Below are 14,049 nucleotides of genomic sequence, written 5' to 3'. Positions count from 1 at the left end.
AAGTTCTGATTATTGTAGGAATGTAGGCAAATCATGGCAGCAGGTTTGCTTGAGGGGCGCGGGGAGTATTTCTGCTCCTCCTGAACCAGAAGCAGTTTTTTAAAGCACCTGCCTGTTGCTGCCTGAAGGATGTATCTGCTAGACTGGACCTGTGACAGGTGGTGAGGGAACCAACAAGGGGGAAAATCTACCAATCCTGGTCCTCACCAATCGGCCTGTTGGCAGATGCATCTGTCCATGAAAGTTCAGGTGTGAGTGACCACTGAACAGTCCTGTGAAGGTGAAGTCCCCTATTCTAACTGAGCATAACCGCCATGTGTTGTGTGACATGCTATTGTACTAAATGGGATAGATTCAGAACAGATCTAGCCGCTCAAAACCCAGCATCCATGAGGCATCAGGAGAATTATATTCCACCACAATCTTTAACTTTGTAGCCTGCCATATCCCTCACTCTACCATCAAGCCATGAGATCAATGCTGGTTCAATGAAGAGGTCGGGAGGGCGTGCCACAAACAGCACCAAACATACCGAAAAATGGGGGGCGCGATTCTCCGCTGCCCACGACGGGTCGGAGAATAGCTGGAGGGCATCCCCGACATTTTTCACGCCCTCCCGCTATTCTCCCCCCTCGCCACGGCCGCCCCACGACACGAATCGCTGCTCGCCGTTTTTTACAGCGAACAGCGATTCTCTCCAGGCCGATGGGCCGAGTTCCCAGGCCTTTACGGCCGTTTTTACAGCAGCAAACACACCTGCTTGCTGCCGTCATAAAAACGGCCGCAACATGCCCGTTCTGGGCATCCAGGGCCCCGATTGGCACGCCAGTACCACGGCACCGATCGCGTAACAGACGCACTCTTTCTCCCTCTGCCGCCCCTCAGGATCAGTCCACGGGGCGGCCGAGGGAGATGACAGCCCTGCGCATGCGCAGGTTGGAGCCGCCCAATCCGCGCATGCGCGGCTGACGTCACCGTGCGCGTCAGCCGGCATGACGCTTGGCGCGCGGACTTAGCGACGGTCGCTAAGGCCGCGATGCCGTGGTTCACGGGGCCCTGCTGCTAGCCCCACCCGGGGGGGGAGAATCGGGTCCCGGGAGGGGGCGCGGAGGCTGCCGTGAAACACGGCCAGTCTCACGGCAGCCTTTACGACTCGCCGCATTTGCGGAGAATCGCGCCCGGGGTGTCAACATGGTAAAGCTAAAATACAGAAGCACCTGCATGCCAAACAGCGGAGGCAATATGCGATAGACAGAACTAAGCGATCCCACAACCAGTTGATGAGGTCAAGGTTCTGCAGTCCTGCCATATCCGATCATGGAAAATTAAACAATTAACAGGGGGTGGCTCCACAAATATCCCTATCCACAATATGGGGGCAACCCAGCACATCAGTGCACAAAAACAAAGCTGAAATGTTTGCTCCAACCTTTTGCCAGAAGAGCTGAATGGATGATTTATTATAACCTCTTCCTGGGGTGTCCAGATTCACAGATGACAATTTTTAGCCAACTTCATTCACTTCATGTAATATCTAGAAATGGCTGAAGGCACTGGACATAGCAAAGACAGACCCTGACAAGATCCAGTCAATTGTGCTGCAGACAAATGTGCTCCAAAATCAGCCGAGCCCTTTGCCAAATTATGGCAGTACTGCTACAATAGTGGCATCTACCCGATCATGTGAAAAATTGCACAGCAGCCTGCCCACAAAAAGCAAGACAAATCCAACCAGCCAGTTACTGCACCATCTGTCTACTCTTGATCATCAGTAACGTGTGTGCTAGCAAGCTGCACCTACACAACAATAACCTGCTACTGATGCTCAGTTTGGTTCCACCAGAGCCACTATTAACCCCTTTACAGCCTTGGTTCAAACATTGACAGAGGTGAGCGACTGCCTTTGTCATTTAGGCAGCATTTGACCAAATACGACATCAAGGAGCCCTGACAAAATTGAAGCCAATGGGAATCCGGGGGGGGAAACTCTCCATACCTAGCACAAAAGAAGATGGTTGCAGTAGTTAGAGGTCAGTCATCTCATACCCAGGGCATCACTTCAGGAAGTTTACAGCCTTCTTCAGCTGCTTCATCAATGATCTTCCCTCCATCATAAGGTGAGAAGAGGGGATGATCGCTGATGACTGTATGTGGCAGGACAACATTCGGGCTTAGACTGATAGGTGATATTCACTCCACATAATTACCATCTCCAAAAAGATAAATTCTTATTTCGCCTTGAAATTCAATGACAATATTACCACTGAATCCCCTCTATCCACATCCTGGGGGTTACCATTGACCAGAAACTGAACTGGACAAGCCACATAAATACTGTGGCTGCAACAGCAGTTCAGAGGCTAGGGATCTTGCAGAGAGTAACTGGTCCCCTGACTCCCCAAAGCCTGTCTACCATCTATAAGGCATAAGTAAGGAGTGGAATTGAAGACTCCCCACTTTCCAGGATCAGTGCAGCTCCATCAATACTCAAGAAGGTCAACCAAGGAAAAGAAGCCCGCTTTATAGGTACTCTGACTACTACATTAAACATTCACTTCCTACACTAACAATGCTCAGTTCAAGGTCGTTCACCGGGCTCACATGAAAGTGGCCCGGATGAGCAGGTTCTTTGGGGTAGAAGATAGGTGCGCAAGGTGTGCAGGAGGGCCAGCGAACCATGTCCATATGTTCTGGGCAAGCTCAAAGCTTAGGGAATTCTGGCAGGGGTTTGCAGATGTCATGTCCACGTGTTATAAACAAGGGTGGCATCGCGTCCAGAGGTGGCGATTTTTGGAGTGTCGGAAGACCCAGGAATCCAGGAGGAGAAAGAGGCAGATGTTCTAGCCTTTGCTTCCCTGGTAGCCGGAGATGGATACTATAAGCTTGGAGGGACTCAAAGCCCCGAAGTTGGAGACCTGGCTAACTGACATGGTTAGCTTTCTCTGTCTGGAGAGGGTCAATGTTAGGATTCGTCCGAGGTGGCAGCCGTTCGTCGACTTCTTTGGGGAAAATTAACCGTCAGCAGAAGGGGGGAGGGGTTTGTGGTTTAGTTTAGAGTAAGGGGTTAGTAATGGTGGACCATGTAAGGGAGGAAGACGGCTTTTGCACTATGTTTATATTTTCATGTACATTGTTTATTGTTGTTCTAAAACCATAAATACTTCAATAAAATGTTTATATTTTTAAAAATGCTCAGTGGCAGCAGTGTGTATCATATACACGATGCACTCTGGAATTCCCTATGGTTCCTTCGACAGGAACTCCCAAACCTGGAATCTCTAACTCCTAAAAGGACGAGGCATCGTCACTTGACACGGTTGGATTTGCTGGCGCTATTTTTGTTAGAGGACTGCCAGCAATGGAAAACTGCTTCGGGCCTTCTAGGCTGCCTCCAACTTGCTTGCCAACCTGCGTCCAAGCTGCCTCAGACCTTCCTCTTCAGTGCTTCCAGTCAGAAGTTCAGACCTGCCATTGGGAGAAGGCCAAGAGGCGAGTGAGGGAGGCATATTCAAGGATTGAGGAGAGAGCTGCTTGTCAGCATGGTAGGACCAAGATCTAAAATGGTCCCACGGTTCAGTGCGGATTCACTGTATGCTCTCCTCCAGGCTATTGGGTAAGGCAGTTTGATCTTTGTCCCCAGAGGCAGAAGGAGTTAACTCCTTCTAGGAGTTAGAGATTCCAGGTTTGGGAGGTCCTGTCGATGGAACCATAGGGAACTCCAGAGTGCATCGTGTATATGATACACAGTGCTGCCACTGAGCATTTTAATCAAGCAAGCTTGGACAGATATCACAGAGGGAGCCAGAAACCGCGATGGTATCCGGTGAACCTTTCTGTAGTGCCACAAATGTGTCAACAACCCTCTCTGCTCTGAAAGGGTGGGTATGTCAAAACTTGGTTTTCCTAGAGGGCAGAAAGTGGGTCAGTGTGAGCGTGCGGAAAGGATGTTCTCACCATGTTGGTGGTGTGGACGCAAGGCTGCAGCATCTTCTATGAAAAGACTGGATGCAGCTCTATCAAAGGCCACTGCCGAGCCTCACTAAAGTACTCCAGAGTGGTCCATAAACACATAATGCAAGTACCCACATAGTCATCAGCTAGGGTGACAGTTGCTTGTTGTCCCGCAGGCGGAGGGCCCACTTTTCAGTGGAGAAGGCCCAGACTGACTATGAGGTCCCACTTTGAGCCATTCTGACAGACTTTAATGGGGAGATGCTCGAGCTGACAGGGCAGCATGATGGTTGTTCCATTGTGCACAGTTGAGGGAGAAGTGCACCGCAAGAAGATGAATAACCTCATGAGCGAGGAAATTTTAGGCGAACACGAATGATGGTGTTCTTCTTCTCCATTGTACATACAGCGGTCAGAGCACAAGTCAATTCTGGAGGAAAGACAAAACCCTTTGATCTTTCTGTTTTCTCTCTCTCATGTCAACCACATGAACAGAGAGCTGCCATCTCCAGGAGACTGTTGTACACTTCTGAGGAGGAGAAAGATGCAGTGTCACATTATTCCCCTGCACAGGTATATTCACCTCGGTGGGTGGACATTTGCACTTAGCTTTGGGATCACAACCTGGTGAGTGTGCCACATGTGCACCTGACTAGTTGGTGGAGGATGTGACTGGCAAGGCCACTGACAATAGGAAGAGTTTGGGGGAGGGGGGGGGGGCAGGCACCTTCTGAGCCTTCAGTCATCAGTAAGGTAGTATAAGCTGGAAGTTCATTGTGCGGTGCATGAAAATCTGATGGAGATATCAGAGGGTATGTGCACCCTTGCTTGGACAGTGGAGGAGTCCATTCAGGTCATGAGTGTTGCACTAACCTTCTCGGCTGCTTTCAGCTTCCGAGGGCTCCTTTAAGGGGACTCAGGAGTGTGCAAAGCGGCTTCTCAATCCCTCTGCCAGTGGCACCAGTACCTCAGGTAGCCAGAGGTTCTCTGGCAGCTGCTCCTAAGCATGTTGGGATCTGCAGGCCTCAGGCCTCAGATAAAGGAAGGTTGCCAAGTTCATCCAGACCAGGAGGCAGCAAGGTCAGCAGCCTGTCTCCACCCACTGGCAGCAAAGGGAGAGCACCATATAAAAAATTAGGAATAAGCAATAGATGTACTTGAGCTTCGCAGATGAATAGATAGTTAAGGCGTGACTGCTTGTGCGATTATATTTGTATTTTGCAATTTTATTTGTGATCTGTTTGCTCAGCATTTCCATTTATTTTTGGAGGCCCTCTCGAAATGCAAGAGCACTTTGGTTCAATCTAAGGGATGTTTGGGAGGTCATCTATCGATTGTGAAGAAGGACCATTTGGCACTGGGTGAGGGAAACTGACCTCGCAACTGTGGTGAATGGCAAAAATGGATAATGAAGGTGAATCAATATTTGGTAAGCGTGTGCTGCAAGAGGGGTCATGCAAGACGTGTGCTCATCTGTGCCTCCAGAACCTCTTGTGTTTCTATATATCGGCCCCTCGTGTCTTTTCAGTTGCTGTTGATGGTCATTAGCTTCCTTATCATCCTCCTCATCTGGACAGCCAGGTAGTACACAGTGCATCAGACCTCCTCCTATCCTCATCCCCACCATCTAGGAGACCCTTCCCAGTCCAATCAGAAGTGCCCCATTGGAACGATCTGAGGCACCTAAACCTCATCTTCAAGACACCCATGGTCTGCTTGATGATGACTTGGGCCACCGTGCGACTGGTGTTGTCCGGCTCTTCTCCTGCCACCATAGGGTTCCTCACTGGTGTCAGTAGCCAAGATTCCTCAGGCAGGAATCCATCCTGGAAAGCACGCAGAGAGTTGGACAGTTGGAGAACCTGGGAAATGTTTAAGAATGTAGGCTTGCAGTTGTTTCCAGGGTATTGTACGCACACTTGCAGAATCTGTTGGCAGAGGTGTCACACACCAGTTTCCGTTGATTAAGTGATATCCCTTCCTGTTAATTAAGATTTATTTTGGTTCTTGTATTTACTTTCTTGCTCTTGCCACACTCATGTATGGGAGTCTTGATCGTCCATCACATCTTACACCTGAGCAAATCCAGCAATGGTACCCAAGTCTCTGGTTCTCTTGGACTAACTCTCGGATCACTTCAATAATATGTATTCATTGGCTGGCCCTCCTGGTGTGCCATGTAATGGGAGATGCCACATGTCTGCAGTGGTTCCATGGAATGAATTCAATGCATAGAAATTCATGGCCACAGTGCTTTTCACCAGCATTGACACTGAGTGACCAGTAATGCCACTGGGACTAAGGTAGTTTGACATCATGACACAGATGTGTGATGGTCTCTCGCAAAAGGCACAGTTTTCAGTGACACTGCCACCCCAACATCTCCAGGTTACCCGTTGTCTATCTGTAGACCATGGCCACAGGGTACATTATTCTCCACTCTGGCGCCTGCGTATAGTCCCGTCTGCTGCTTCCCCATCCCACATTGCCCCTGCATGTGACTCCAGTGGCACCCTTAAATACCTGCTGGGGCTCTGGCACCATCTTGTCCCGTCTATCCTTCATAAAATTGAAACAGGCATGTAAACTGCCAGTAAATTGAGGCTTTCCCCATCTAGTTCATAATTGCCGGCTTTGAAGGAGGGCGTGATATTCGCACTCAACTTGCCATCTGCTGCCTGTAAAATACAGACCCTGCGTTATGACATTGGAGGTCTGTTCTAACCTACTAACCCCCCCCCCCCCAGACCTTTGCCCCCCTGCCCCCCCCCTCCCCCCCGCAAGACCATGCCCTGCCCATGATTGCTTCCAAGACCATTCCCTGTGAAAATGTTAAATCTCAGCCACACAGGGGATTGAGCTCAAAAGTTAATTTTTTGAGGAGGATCTGATGATAATAGTTTGGAAATCAAAAGAGGTAATGCTCAAAGGAGATGAGAGCCATTTCCAGTGTCAGTTAGGATGGGAGTCAGGAAGGGATGCTGAGTGACAAGCGGTTTAGTGGAAATGAAGCTAAGGGAGCAGGACAATTGTTTCAAGCTATAATAACCTCAGAGAAGGAATGAGGGGAGAGAAATAGGGGAGACACACAAATCTGGGGCTAGGAGAGGTAGGATCCTTGGGGGAAGTTGGCTTGGAGGGTGAGCCAGGATAAAGAGGGGAAGCAGTAAGGGCAACTGAATCAATCGTCGGAATTTTACTGATAAAGAAGTCCTGACTTACTTCACATATGTTAGATGTGAGATTTCAGGATGCATAGGAGGGAGATTTATGGAGGTGTTTGCTGGTGCATTAAAAAATGCTGCTTAAGCTTGTCTCTTGCTGTTGAAAAGTCATTGATCTGAAATATGAAATTTGTTTCTCTCACCACAGATTCAGCCAGGCTTGTTGACTATTCTCCATTTTTTTTAAATTTAAGATTTCCAGCATCTGCAGAATTTGGCTTTGGAACAATCCTGTGGGTTGGAATGTGAAACCATTGGGGTCAGGGGAATGCTGAGTTGGACTGGCAGTATATATTGGAGGGAATGGGTCATGAGACTATTTAAAAAAAAAATTTAAAGTACCTAATTATTTGTTTTTTCCAATTAAGAGATAATTTGGCATGGCCAATCCACCTAATCTGCACATCTTTGGGTTGTGGGGGGGAAACCCACGCAGACATGGGGAGAATGGGTAAACTCCACACGGACAGTGATCCAGGGCCGGGATTCGAACCAGAGTCCTCAGCGCGCAGTCCCAGTGTTAACCACTGTGCCACATGCCGCCTCCATGAGACTATTCTTGGGATGTGGATGAGATGGGAGAGCACCGAGATGGAATGGAGCAGTAGATCATAGATCATAGAATTTACAGTGCAGAAGGAGGCCATTCGGCCCATCGAGTCTGCACCGGCTCTTGGAAAGAGCACCCTACCCAAGGTCAACACCTCCACCCCATCCCAATAACCCAGTAACCCCACCCAACACTAAGGGCAATTTTGGACACTAAGGGCAATTTATCATGGCCAATCCACCTAACCTGCACACCTTTGGACTGTGGGAGGAAACCAAAGCACCCGGAGGAAACCCACGCACACACGGGGAGAATGTGCAGACTCCGCACAGACAGTGACCCAAGCAATTGAGGCAATTCTAGCTGAGAGGTTGAAACACTCAAAACAGGAGCACAAAGGCTGGAATAATTCAAGAGGTTGGGTGACAGAAGAATTAAGGACTATGCAAAATCAGAGATGGATTTGGCAACATTGGGGTGGGGTGAGGATGCTACAATGACAGGGAATGCTATGTGGGGGGTTGGAGTGCTGAGCCAGTGGAAATGGCTTAAGCCTGGGAGGATCACGTGGAGCGTTGTGTGAAAACACTGGGATAATTTTACTGAAGGAGGGTTGGTCTGTGGGACCACTGAAGGGGCAGCATGGGGAACGAAGAGATGATGGGAACTGGAAGCACTGAGGAAATCTCGGGTTGCCGGGTATATCATATATCCCAATTTACATTTGGGGTTGACTGAATCCGCACACATCTACAACTAAAATCACCAAATCCCTCAACAAGGCACTACATGCTTCATACATTAGCTTTAAACAGATAGAAATTTAAGTGGTTGCCTGTATACCTTCATTCCAAAGCAGCAATTTACATTCCCTGTTGAGTGCTTGCTCTGTTTAAGTTTATACAAATCACCACTGGAAATTGCACAGGAACTCATGTCCTAAGAGTAACTGAACCCTTAACCCACTTGATCACAGGTCTGAAAAATGTAGAGAAGCATAAATATGAAGCAGGAAATAGCAGATGCATCAAGAATTGCATAGTTTTCATTGGAAAGTGTACAGTTTTTCCAAATGAATTCAGCATTTTTTTAAAAATCAAAGAATGAATTTAAACGGCTGAGGAGTTTTTGCTGTGTATCAATGCCATAATGACGCTGGAACTCAAGTTAGGGTAAGGTGTGACTCTGGAGAGAAGATAGCGAGAAGTATATTTTGGAGGTTTGTTTTGCAGTTCTTAGGTGTCATATCACATTAAAGTGTAACTTCAGTCCAGTATCAAACTGGCTTTCAAAATGCATAGCTGGGTCCCTTGCACTCTCTAAATGTTGAGGCCTAACTGGAGTTAAATGTTTAGGCCTAACTGGAGTTAAATGTTTAGACCTGACTGGAGTTAAATGTTTAGACCTGACCGGAGTTAAATGTTTAGACTTGACTGGAGTTGATTGAAGTGTTGACAGTGTGGATGTTCCCACTTACACTCTGAACATTGCAGAAATATCAAAATGCAAGCACAGACAAAGGAAGACATTTGATTCACTGAACTCATTTTTTCCACAGAAGAATGCAGTCCCCACTGTTCAACTGCCTCTTAAATAATGTTAGGGATTTTACCTTCCTTACCCTACTCCAGAGACCATTCCAGCCATTAATCATTCTGTGCACAAGGAAATCTTCCACTACATCAGTTCTGAATTTGCATTTTACTAGTTTGTATTTATAACCCCTTGCACTGCAGTCCTGGTATTATTTTGGAATGGTGTCCACATGATTTACCCCACTGTCACAAGCACATGTATGGTAATTCCTTAACATGGTCCATGAGCTGAGAATGTGTGTATATGTGTGTATGTATGTAGCCCCCCTGTTAATGGGAGTCGTTCAATTTAAATATAACCCAGCAGACCATCTTTAGTTTTAATCAAGATAAAGGTTAGTTTCTTACAAAAATGACTGCTGAGAGTTGCCTGGGTAAGTGTCAGGAAAACAAAGGTAGTTTTCAGGGATTTATATTTGCATTGGTAAATATTAGAAATAAGGTATAGTTTTAAATGGGTTTAGCTTAATGTTTCTGTGTAAAGAAGGGTAAACCTATAGTTAGATTCATGCTAAACAAAAATGCTTGGATATGTGGGGTTTGGGTTTCAGTTCCAACTGTGCTTCTGTTGTGCTTGGAGAGGGTTAGTTGGTGAGAACAGTAAACAAGTTTGCAGAAGCATAAAGTTGTTGCTTAACAACCAGGGTGTCCTTTAATAAAGTAGGAAGGCCTTTTGAGTTTAGTTTTTAGCTGTCGATATTGCAGTTGAAGATAGGAAGCCGAGAGTGAACATCTCTCAGCTTTGCCAGAAGAAAAGCTGGACAGGGCAAGGGGGCTGCAAAAAGGTAGACTTCCCAAAGAACCAGATAAAGTCCAGGCATAAAGTACAGGGAATCGGGACATAAAGAATGGGGTGAATTTTCCAGCAGTGGGATTCTCTGTTCCATCAGCAGTGCACCCCCACCTGTGGGTTTCCCAGTGGCATGGGGGTGCCTACAATGGGAAATCCCATTGGCCAGTGGCGGGACTGGAGAATCCTGCTGCCAGCGACGACGTGCCGCTGGGAAACACATGGCTGGGGAGGCGGAGAATTCACTCCAATGTCTTTGGAAAGCTGAAGTTAAGGGAACAGAAACCAAAATGTTGAACAAGGTACAGTTCAAGAGAATTCACAGGAAAAGCAGATAAAGTTTTGAGTTAGAGACATCAGTGATGACCGGATTTAAAGTGGGAAAGCAGATTTCAGAGGTATATCAAAAGATTAGTGCCATCTCAAAACAGTCTGGAAATCGATAGTGAAAACAATTGTGAAGAGTTTGTGTAACAGTCGAGACAAAAGAAGTCCTAAAGGGAGAGGTGTAAAACTTGGAAGCGAACTTGATGGAAGTAACTGAGGGAAAGCATTGTTTAAAAGATGATGTGGAAGTGTGTCTTTTTCAAAGGGGAATTTGAAATCACTCATGTAGAAGATGGAGTTCAGTGAAGTAAGGTGGCTCATGGTATATAAGAATCATCTGGGGGTGGATTTTGAGGAGAAATCCACAGAAATTCAGTGAGGTTAGGCAGCACGGTGGTACAGTGGTTAGCACTGCTGCCTCACGGCGCCGAGGTTCCAGGTTCGATCCCGGCTCTGGGTCACTGTCCGTGTGGAGTTTACACATTCTCCCCGTGTTTGCGTGGGTTTCACCCCCACAACCCAAAAGATGTGCAGGGTAGGTGGATTGGCCACGCTAAATTGCTCCTTAATTGGAAAAAAACTAATTGGGTATTCTAAATTTATTTAAAAAAAAGAAATTCACTCAGGTTCAGATTCGCTCAGGTGTGTCTGACCACAGCCAGCCTGTGTGTTTAAAGGGACAGTTTATAGCTGAGACCGTTATAGCCTAAGACATACATTGTAACACCTGTTAACCTTAAACTCAGTATTTCTGTGAAGCTGGGGGGGGGGGGGGGCGGTGGGGCAGGCAGTATTGTGTCATAATCAATAATGTCATGTTTAATAAACTTTTTTTTCTTGTTGTTAAAACTAATTAGCGGTCCTGTGACTCTGTTCCGCCACATTTTCTAAGTTTTTGTCTTTTAAGTCAGGGTTCCATTCTGGGATCTTCCTGTCCAGTCATAACACTACCTGGGATCACAATAGCAAGAGTGATAGTTATCTAAAATACAGATACAATGATTGAAAGCAGGTAAGGATAAAAATATATTTTAAGATAATAAGTCTCAAATCAGTCTATGTGGGGTATCATTGCCGGCCTGTCGCTTGAGTCCTTTCTTTCCAAATTGAAGGGGTTGAAACTAGAGGCTCAGTTTAGCATTTATGATGGCTTATGCAGTCGACTGGTTCCTCCAGTGACTCAAGAATTACATTATGTGGAGATGCCGGTGTTGGACTGGAGTGGGCACAGTAAGAATGCTTCCAACACCAGGTTAAAGTCCAACAAGTTTATTTGGAATAACGAGCTTTCGGAGTGCCGCTCCTTCATCAGGTGGACTCAGCTGATGAAGGAGCTATACTCTGAAAGCTAGTGATTCCAAATTAACCTGGTGTTGTAAGATTGCTTACTGTGCCAAGAATTACAAGTCTAACCCCACCCAGGCTTTCTGGTTTCCCAAGAAAATCAATAGGCAGAATTTAAAGATCACAGCAGCCGGTCCGTCCACTGGCTGGAGAGGGAGTGGTAACCCCCTCATGACTATTTCTGGGAGAACCCCCTCCACCCCCAACACGTGGGATTAATTCCAATCAGGCAGTCTGTTGCTTGGGTTCCAGGTTGCCGGAGGTGGAATTTTTCATCTCTGAGAGCTGTCAGCCAATCCGAGATCTTTCCAACTGGCAATACCACCGGAGTAATAGCAGTACTGTAGTAAACCCGAGGACAAATATCACTGCTGGATCCCCAGAATGCAGGTTGGCATGGGAGGTGGGGGTGGTGAAATCAGTTGTTCTGAAGGGCGGCGTGGGGTGCCATCTTCTCATTGGTCCCTCCATTGCTGCCAATGGGTCTCTCTGTTGAGCACAGGGTGTCTGAACCAGGCAGTGGACATGCCTGCCCAGGTTTACCAGCCGTGCAGCAATGATCACGTAAGGGCCTCAATTGGTCTTCCTCGGCCCTTCCCACCTAGGACTTAATTAAGGGGTCAGGAGGTTGATGGGCTCTCGACTTTTAAGCTTTCCTGCCCCCTTATAGGCCCCAGGCCACCTCCCAATCCATTTCTTAAATTCTGCCTACTAAACTAGTTATTCTTCTACAAATGCACCCTGATCAAAGTATGTAATTACTCAATACTCAGATATGTCTAAATTCAAGATTTTACTTGCACAAAGAATGCTACTTCTGTAAAATGTTTAATGTGACAGACTTGTATTCACATAGTACCTTTCATGATCACAGGATATCCCAAAGTAGTATTTGGTTGGTGAAGCTGAAGTGTTGCCACAAATGCAGCAGTTAATCTGTGCACAAAGTCTAACAAACAGAAATGAGATAATGAACAGATTATTTTTATTTTTGCGTATTGATTGAGGTATAAGCGTGGGACAGTGCCTTTCCCCTTGGGTGCATAAAACATCCGAGCGCAATGGGTGAATTGTGCATGAACCCAAAATTGGGCTTCATGTCGGATGCCAGGCCAATCGCGAGTCACTTGCTGGGCGAGATCCAGATCTGCATATTTATGGGGGCCTCTCCATGGGTGTGTGGGTGAGGAGGTTCACAAAACAGGCGGGGGCCTGAAAGTTGTGGGGGAATGGGAAGATTGGGCAGCCTTCTAAAATGGCACCCTCGTCTGTGAGGAGCCTTTCCTGCAGGAAATCCCTCTCAGTGCGGCCTCGGTGACGAGAATCGCCCCGAGGCCAAAACAAAATGGCAAAGTTCCAATGAATAGCTGGGACTAGCGCCATGAAACACCCCACAAAACAAGCTGTTCAGCGACTTTAACTTGAGTCCGCTGAATCACAGCCAAAGCAATTGGGTGGAATTTTCTTTTTTTTTCTTTTAAATTTTTTTTTTTAAAAGAGTACCCAATTCATTTTTTCCAATTAAGGGGCAATTTAGCATGGCCAATCCACCTACCCTGCACATCTTTTGGATTGTGGGGGCAAAACCCATGCAAACACGGCGAGAATGTGCAAACTCCACACGGACAGTGACCCAGAGCCAGGATCGAACGTGGGACCTCGGCGCCGTGAGGCAGCAGGGCTAACCCCTGGGTGGAATTTTCCAATAAAAATGGCAAAGAATAATTTTCGGTGAGAAAATCAGGGCTAATTCCATCGGCGTGATCCAGATCACAATATTTAGGCACTTCGAAAAAAAAAAGTAATTTCCCCACGTGAAAAGCACCGCGCCTGATTCGTCCGCCCCGGAGGTGATCTGACCGCTTCAATCAAGTGGGCGCTGCATTCAAATGGCTCAACAGCACTTGAACTCATTCAAGCCAACAGGATGGCAGCTAGAAGATCAACTCAGAAATTTTCAGGGGGCCTATAACTCGATTGCTGGGTGCCATGGAGGAGAGGAAGTCCACAATCTACCCATGGTTGGCAGGAGGCCCTCCAGCAAGGTTATCAATCCCACCTGGAAGACTGGTCAGCACTGGCAATGTCAGCAGCCTCGCCTAAAGGACAAGGGTTCAATGTAGGAAAAATACATGATCTGAAAGGGTAATTACCCCCCCCCCCCCCATCTCCCCTTTGCATTTCACCCTTCCGTCAATCCCCGGATTGAGCCCACATCCCACCACCTTGCAGGTTCCCAACACCCGACCTCCCAGCATCATCCTCAAA

The 14,049-nt window shown here is 47.1% G+C and overlaps 1 protein-coding gene across 4 annotated transcripts in view; it reads right to left on the bottom strand.

Moving 5' to 3' along the window:
• Positions 1–14,049, bottom strand: part of veph1 (ventricular zone expressed PH domain-containing 1) — a 359,761-nt gene that overhangs the window by 161,689 nt on the left and 184,023 nt on the right. The window lies entirely within an intron of this gene.

Source organism: Scyliorhinus canicula, chromosome 13 (assembly GCF_902713615.1).
Source record: "Scyliorhinus canicula chromosome 13, sScyCan1.1, whole genome shotgun sequence".
NCBI classification, from domain to species: Eukaryota; Metazoa; Chordata; class Chondrichthyes; order Carcharhiniformes; family Scyliorhinidae; genus Scyliorhinus; species Scyliorhinus canicula.
Note: the sequence above shows the minus strand (reverse complement) of the source record. Positions and strands in the feature narration are given on the sequence as shown.